The following is an 8,787-nucleotide window of genomic DNA, read 5'->3' on the forward strand; positions in this document are numbered from 1 at the left end:
ATCTGAAGAAAGCCCTTCTTGTGTTAAAACAGCCTCGGTCCCAATGGTATAAAAGGTAAAACACAGCCTGGTCCTTAAGGGGTTACAGCCGTCTCTGGCTTTTTTTTTGTAATTATTATTTGCACTTTAAATATCTCCAGGATAAAAGAGGTAAGCCTCAATCTGTACACTGACTCATGTGCCTATAATAGTGTTAGCAGTTAGAAAACTTCAGATGGCCTTAAATTTGTAGCAGTATGGAAAAAAACAGAGCAGGTCTGTTTCATTTATATATTTTCTACATTTTAATGTATACATGCATTCTATTTTTAATGTTATGTGCTAACGAACAAAACACATACATGCAGCATATGGAGCAATTCATTTTTTAAGAATAGGAAATTAGTGTAAAATTCTGTTATTTGTAGTCTACCATCTTATAGTTTTTTTTGTTTTCTTTTCCATGTTACATTTTTCTCATTCAGTCTTTCGTTGTATTACAAGATCTTAAATCCCTTTTACACCACACTGATGACGAACAGGTGGCTTAACAACGTGGCATTTCCAGCATCCTTTTCAGCTGTTAGATCTCATCTTCAATATATATGTTTCCTTCGTCAGCTGCTTCAAGTCAATCATTTACATAATTTTCTTAGGTGCCCTAAATACCTTAATGAAAAGAACATAACAAAATTACTACAGCCAAGTCTTGTTTTGTTTTTTGTTTGTTTTTTTAACTTTCATGATATATTATTTTCTTGCACCGGCACACAGGAAACAAAAAGAGAAAAAAAACAGATGAGTATTTAAATCCAGAGCAACATATCCATCTAAATCTACATAGATCGCTTCCAGCAAACAACATCATGGTCCTGCCAGGTGATGCATGTGCTATCGATTACAGAATATAAGAAAACATTGACCTCTACTTTCTCATAAGATGCGTTGGGAATTACTTTTGAAACTTTGAAAAGGGCGCCTTCTTACCTTGATGTAGATTTATTCTTGTCTAGTAGATAAATTAGATAAATTAATTTAGATGCTAGTCGTGTTTTTTATATTATTTATATGTAAAACTCGATTAACATTGCGTTATAACTAGAGTAAGAGTGAGACGGGTGATTGCAATGGGCAATTTATGTTAAATAAAACCAATTTATCGATGCTGTTGGTTTTCTTTACTCCCAAATAATGAATAAGATCCTTCTCAACTAACATTTGTAAAAAGCTTGTATTTGTATGAACAATGGGTTTGCAATTCCGGCACTTAATGCCTAGGATTTGTGACAGTTTATATTATGCTATATCATTGCCCCCATATAGAGCTAATAATTCATAGTCCTTTAATTGATAAATGTCAAGAGCATACAATAATATCAATTATTGGGCATCCTGGCTGTGTACCATTAGCTATATGGAATAACATATTCAAATACAGACTGTATAAGTCTTTTTCGCTAATAGAGGAGACCGAAAGGCAGAAATCTTCAAGTATAAAAGGTAGCAGGGATGGCACAGACAGGCTTTTTAGGGGGGCACAGATGGTACTGACAGACTGGGGAGGTAGACAAGCTGTTTGGGAACAAAGATGGCACAGACATGTTTGGGGGAACAGATGGCACAGACAATCTGGGGCAAGGGTTACACTGTGGGACATGTTGCTTGCGAAGCTGGGGTGCCTGGGGCAAATTTCCATGTGGGCACATGAGCTCAACCACACAGGAAAATATATGGGTCTGGTGTCCAAATATTTTCAGAGCTGCTTTTTATTCCCAGTCCGGCCCTGACTAGAAAATGTCGGTTCAGTGAATGCTATAAATTGCTCAAAAGAGCAAGATAAAGTTTGCGAGGCTGACAAGGCATATTGCAATCTCTCTTAATTAAACAATCCCATATTCAGACCTTCTTTTGACTCCGATGCCAAAAAGTGAGAGGACATCGCTGCTTCGTGTAATAGTTTTAAATCTGGAAACTCCAATCCAACTTCATCTATATTCCTTTTTAGAATTTTTTCTTATTGCCATTTTAGGTCTTCTAGGTTGCCAGATGAAGGACAGAAGTAGTTTACTTAACCCCTTAAGGACAATGGGCGGTCCCTAAACCCATTAAAAACAATGCATTTTGAGCCCGTACATGTACCGTACATGTACATGTACTTTGTCATTAAGGGGTTAAGGTATTTATAATTTTCTTGGGGCTCACAGTTAAAGAGTTCTAAATAAATAAACAGATAGTGGAATCAGATATGCTTTAACCATAATTAACCATCCCATCCAGTAAATCTTAGTACCCTTAAAACTATTAATCTGAGTGGCTAAATCGCTAATTAAAGTAATTTGCATATTGTGCAAATCAAAATGTTTTTGTCATTAGCTCTATTAAACTGGAGCTTGGTTTCCAAGCGATACATATGTTCCTCTGGAATAAATATAGATATGACTTGGGCCTTAAGAAGATTCAACTTGTAATTTGAGAAGATTTTAAATCCCCTAATGATAGCAACTGCAGCAGGTATAGGAGTTAGAGGAGCAGACAAGGTAAGTAAGATATCGTCTGCATATAATGTAATCTTGTATGACTGTGTGTTGACAGTAATACCTTTTACCGCCTCAAAATTTCTTATCAAGACTGCTAATGGCTCTGTGGTCAGTGCGTATTATAAGGGAGCCATAGGCAAGCCTTGCCTAGTTGCATCATTATTCTTAAAATATACAGAGTGTAAGGAAGGACCAGTGACCTTAGCGCAAGATGATTTGTAATGAGACAGTAAACTGTTCTCAAAGAATCCATGAAGACCAAATATTTCTAAAGTTTCTGTCAAAACTGTCCAGATTACCCTGTCAAAAGCCTTCTCAGCGTCAAGCCAGGAAGACTACAGGTGTGCTTGTTTAATGAATTTCTAAAATCAGATTGAGTATTTTACAGGTGTTATCTTTTCCATTTCTACCCTGGATGAAACCTGTTTGATCAGGGTGAATTCAATCTGAAATTACAAGTTTTAATCTATCAGCCAATTTCTTCAAGACTAAACCTTGTGTCAAGGTTAATAAGTGAGATGGGCCTATAGTTGGCCACGTGGTTTGGGTCTTCATTCATCTTAAGGATTAGACATAAAGAAGCTTGAAACATTTTTGGAGGGAAATGACCAAGTTCATTGAACATTTTCTGAATCAGTAGGATATCAAGGGATCTGATATTAGGTAGAATATCACGGTATATCTATCTTAACCAGGGGATTTAAGAAGATGGCTAAACAAATCTTGTTATTAGCTACTTTTCTTAATTCTATGTCTCATGCTTTTACATTTAAGTTTATTCCTAAGAATTTGACTGACTCTATTAGAGTTATAATGCCATTTCTATCTTTAATCTTTGCAATTAATGATGAAGTAGGGTTTGATTTATTAAATGTCTCATATTTTTTTTTATTTAGTAAAGGGTAATATTCTAACTAATGTCTATAGGAAACCAAATTTCTGTAACACTTTACTACATGCTAAGTCTTGCCACCCAGGTCACTTGGGACAATTAATTTGCCTACAGTGGATCTGTCGTAATGGTAACAACAACAGGCTAAATATCTTATTGGAAGACTCAGGGAGAGGGGATATTCTTTGAATATATATTATATCAGTTAAGAGAGTGGTTGACCATATTAGCTGCTGAAGAGCATGACATATTACACCATGTCATGATTTACTCAAACAAAAGAAAGCCAAAATACAGAAGCCATGTGTGAAAAACTAAGTACACCCTTGCTCATTGGGAATTAAGCTAATTAAGCTAAATAGCAGACAGGTGCTGCTAACCAAATGCCCTTGATTAATTGATCATCACCAAGCGTGACCCCCTCCATAAACGCCGAAGTGTTAGCAGTTTGCGGGCCTGAAGTATTCAAGTATGTGTTGACACAATGCAAAGAAGAAAATACATCAGCATTCAGCAATGATCTTAGAAAAGCTGCCCATCATTCCACAGTGAGAAAGATTATTCAAAAGTGGAAAGATAAAAGACAGTTGCCAATTTTCCCAGTAGATGTCACAGCAAATTCACACCAAGGTAGATCGTGCAATGGTCAGAGAAATTGCAAATAACCCAAGAGTTACAACTGAGACTCTACAGGCCTCAGCATGCTAAATGTAAAAGTTCATGACAGTACAATTAGAAAAAGATCGAATAAGTATGGTTTGTTGCCAGGAGAAAGCCTCTTCTCTCTAAAAAGAACATGGCAGCACAGCTCAGGTTTGTAAAGTTGCATCTGAACAAACCACAAAACTCCCCAAAAAATGTCTGAGACCAAAGTGGAGATGCTTGTCCATCATGCACAACTTCACGTTTAGCAAAAACCAAACACAGGATATCACCACAAACACATCATACCAACTGTCAAGCACGGTGGCAGAAGGGTGATGATTTTGGGCTTGTTTTGCAGCCACAGGACCTGAGAACCTTGCAGTGATTAAGTCGACCATGAACTCCTCTGTATACCTAAGTATTCTAGAGTCAAATGTGAGGCCTCCAGACCTGAACCAGATTGAAATGCTGCAAACCTCAATGAACTGAAGCAACGTTGTAAAAGAGTGGGCCAAAATTCCTCCACAACAATATGAGAGACTGATCAAGTTATACAGAAAATATTTGCCTATGGAATCATGAGGTGCACTTCGTTTTTCACACATGCCTTCTCCATTTTTGCTTTATTTATGTTAAATAAATCATGACACGGTGTAATATGTCATGTGTTGTTCATCTGAACTTGTATTTACAGATGATTATTGTTCTGTGTTGGTATGTAAAACCAAAGAATTCAAAGAGGGTGTACTTTCTTTTTCACACATTCAATCATTCAATTTTATATTAATTTGTCAATCCAAGTGTTGTGCAGTAAATTCACCTGAGGATAATGTAATTTTACATAAAAGGCACTAAGTAAAGGTACGTTAGGACCCTTCAAGCACTTTATTTATATATATATATATATATACACTAATCCCAGCCTTTTTTAGGCTCAGTGTGTGATGTATATATTATTATCACACCCACCTAAAGGGCTGTTGCTTCTAAATGGAGCATGCTTTTTATTCAGTTTTAACACAATTTGCACAGTGTTTTGCACCTTGCACATGTTTTTTTTATTTTGGAGGGGGAAATATGATTTGTACTGTAACATAGAAGCACTGAAGAATGGATACAGAGCACCAGAATTGACAGACACCGAAAATGCCATGTTGGTCCCCTATAGGACTTGGTTCTCTGGTGAGAGGGAGGGTAGGTAGCTCTTAAAAGTGCTCTTACAACATGATTTTAGCGGGGCTTCTTCTTGGAGGAGAAGGCCAAAAAGATTGGGCCCTCCTGGCAGGGGAGGGAAGAAAGGGGCAGCATTTCCCTTTGGGGGATTGTGGCCCCAGGAGAAAACGAAGAAGGGAATTGGTGTCCACTGTGGCTTTCTGGTACTGAGTACTTTTTTCCCCCACAACAGAGCCACTGGACCTCAAAGCTTCAATTAAAAAAAAAAATAGAAGCCTACCTGGGAACCTATCTGGGTTTGACAGAGTAATAAGATGAAGCCCTGATTCGCTGGGTCAGTTTATTCTTCCTATGGGTTGGGGAGTAGCATGTGATTATTCCCCGGCCATATTCACACCACTTTCTGTCCACATTCCCCTAATCCTTGCGAACATTCTTACCCCCAAAAGGTGCTCTAGCCCACCCCCACATGAAGCCTATCCCTCAGAAGAGGAAAAGCTCCTAGTAGCTTGGCCTGGAAGTTCCCAGACATGATTAGAAACAGTTAAGTGTTTTTCTTAGCACACAAAGAAAGTAAAATAGGCATATTAAAGTACTATAATGTATTGTTTGGCAAGGCTGTTTGGGGCAGTAGATTAATTCCTTAAACTAGGAACTAACCGAAACTAAGGTGCTATATAATTTAAAACTTTTAAATCTTGGAAACTTACAATCACAAAGGTTGAGCTCAGTCCCGGAAAGAAACAGTTAACCTTTGGAAGACTGCGTTATCTCAAATATGCTTAGCTGGGAGTGAAGACAAGATACAGTATGCATTGTGAAATTAAATCGGGAATGCAGACAAGAGGTATCAACATACCATTATCTCAATTACTAGAGGTGATAACAAGACATGTATTAGAACACATGGTTTCCAGTCACTACTGTGATAGACAAAGTACTCAGAATACTCTACTGCCAAGGCACTTTTAATTGTGTGGAAGCTTGAAAAGTAACAAATGTTCTTTTATCAGAACACCGTCATTTTCACTTTGGAAAAGTGCTCAGTGTGATATAACCCTCATAAGATCCTAAACGTTGGTTGGTTATGTGACAGGGAGAAACAGTATAGACAGAAGGATCTAGATTCTATACATAGTTCTGATAATGCCTTCTATGTTCTTAAAATCTTAGGAAAGGGCAGAGATCGTTTTGCTTTTCATCAGCCTCTAATCAGAACAATGTAGAAGCTGAAGCTATAGTAGTGATAGTATAGCCGACATGGTTTTACATAGCTCAACCTCATATTTCTATCTTTGTCTGTGGAACGAAATCGCATTTCACTAGGAGTGGACATCCTGCAAAGATAACTGCAAGAGATCAACACAGAATGCTCATTAAATTTACGAACAATCTTACAGTGTCTGTTAAAAATCTTTAGAAATCTCTGGAACATGCTAACATCTCTGTTAACAAGTCTACCATACATAAAACAATGAACAAGAACGGTGTTTACAAGAGGAAAAAAACATTGATGCATGTGTGAGGTCTGTCAATTTTATTAATTTGGATTTGTACAGGTTTAAAAAAAAAAAATAAAATGAATATGCACAAATGTCCTAAAACGAGGTGGGACGGCAATGAAACAAACTAAAATGAAGCAGAGAGCTATGGATTGATAGCTTGAAACTGGAGAGAGAAAGATATAAGGGGAGATAATGGAGAAGAGAGAGAGTTGAGATAGTGAGAAGGGGGACATAATGAGAAACAGAAAGGGTAGGGATAGAGAAAATAATGAGGTAAAGAGGAGGGGAGATAAAGAGAAAGGGGAAGGAGAAAAAGATAAAAAAAAAAAAAAAAAAAAAAAGCGCTTTGGTGCATGGGGACACAGTTATGCTGGAATAGAAAGGGGCCTCCCCCTAACTATTCCCACAAAGCAAGGTCCATAAAGACATGGTTTGGTGTAGAAGACCTTGACGGACACCTTTGGGATGAACTGGAACGGAAATTAAGACCCAGGCTTTCTTGTTCAACTTGGCAAATGGGCATAAATTCACACAAATACTCCAAGTTATTGTGGAAAGACTTCCAAGAATAGTGGAAGCTGTTATAACTGTAATAAGCTGTATTTAGAATGGTCGGGCATCCCAATACTGCTGTCCATATATAATGTACTGAGTTTGCATGTGATTTATCAGTTGCTCTGTTGAAATGATCAATTGAAGGTTAGGATGGTGCATTATTTAGTTGCTCTATATCTGCAATGTTATGTTTCCATGGGTTATTTATTTAATCTACACTTGGAAATGTAAGTATACAGTGTACACATATTGTATGAGCGTGCCATTTTTAAAGTTACTGAGCTTTCTAGTATGGCCCACTTTGCCAATGTCAATGCCTGTCTATGGAGATAGCATGCCTATGTGCTTGATTTTATACCCCTGTTAGCAATGGGAGTGGCTTAAAAACCTAAACTTTAATCAGGAGAGTCTCTGTACTTTTAGTCATATCAGGCCCGGACTGGTTTAGGGGCTGATGGAGCTACAGCTCCAGGCCCCTACCTTAAAACAGGCCCAGTTAGGACCGGACTGACTGGGCCTATGCGGCCGCATTAACGCAGGGCATAAGGGGCACCTGCCCCTTAAGCCCGCTGCAACTGAGACCGGGTCCGCCACTCTAAGGGGCCGGGAAGCCCCCACCAGGGGCACAGGGTTTAAATTAAAACATCGGGGGTTTTTTTGTTTTTACTTTATTTAACATCCTCCATGTTAAATAAAGTTTTTTTAAACTTTATTTAACATGTTGGATGTTAAATAAAGTAAAAAAAAAACAAAAACCCCCAATGTTTTCATTTAAGCCCTGTGCCCCTAAGACTGGCCCTGGTGGGGACCCGGTCGCAGTTGCGGCAGGCTTAAGGGGCCCTGCGTTAATGCGGCCGTAGAGGTCCAGTCAGTCCGGTCCTGACTGGGCCTATTTTAAAGGTAGGGGCCTGGAGCTGCAGCTCCATCAGCCCCTAAGTCAATCTGGCCCTGCCGCGGGCCCGGTCGCAGTTGCTGCTGGCTCCGGCAACAAGGTAAGTAGGGTGAGGGAGGGGGGGTTAGATAGTGAGAGGGGGTGCATAGTGAAAAGGGGGAACATAGTGAGAAGGGGCAGATAAGATGGGGAGAGGGGGTAGTGTGAATGCGTATGAGAATGAATGAATAAATGTGTGGATGAATTGTGCGAATGCGTATGACAATTAATGAATTCATGTGTGGATGAATTGCTTGAATGATTTGTGAGACTGCATTAATGAATGTGTTAATGATTTGTGTGAATGAGTGAGTAAATGCAAAGATGGTACATGAAGGGTGGGCTTTAACAATAAATAAATAAATAAAAATGGGCTGCTCAGGCTTAAATGCCCGGGCCTATTTTTTTTGTACCAGTCCCGGCCTGAGTCATATACTGTAGCTTAAGTGCATACAAGAGGGGAAGAGTTAAATGGCTGCTTGGCACCTTTAAAGTCATTGCAGAGAATGTGGAGGCTGAGGGGATTTAATTATAAAAATCAAATGCCTCTATATTTTGAAGTTATGTGTA

The sequence above is a fragment of the Sceloporus occidentalis genome, unplaced genomic scaffold (genome assembly GCF_023333645.1).
Source record: "Sceloporus occidentalis isolate IW3139 unplaced genomic scaffold, rSceOcc1.0.p SCAF_33, whole genome shotgun sequence".
NCBI lineage: Eukaryota > Metazoa > Chordata > Lepidosauria > Squamata > Phrynosomatidae > Sceloporus > Sceloporus occidentalis.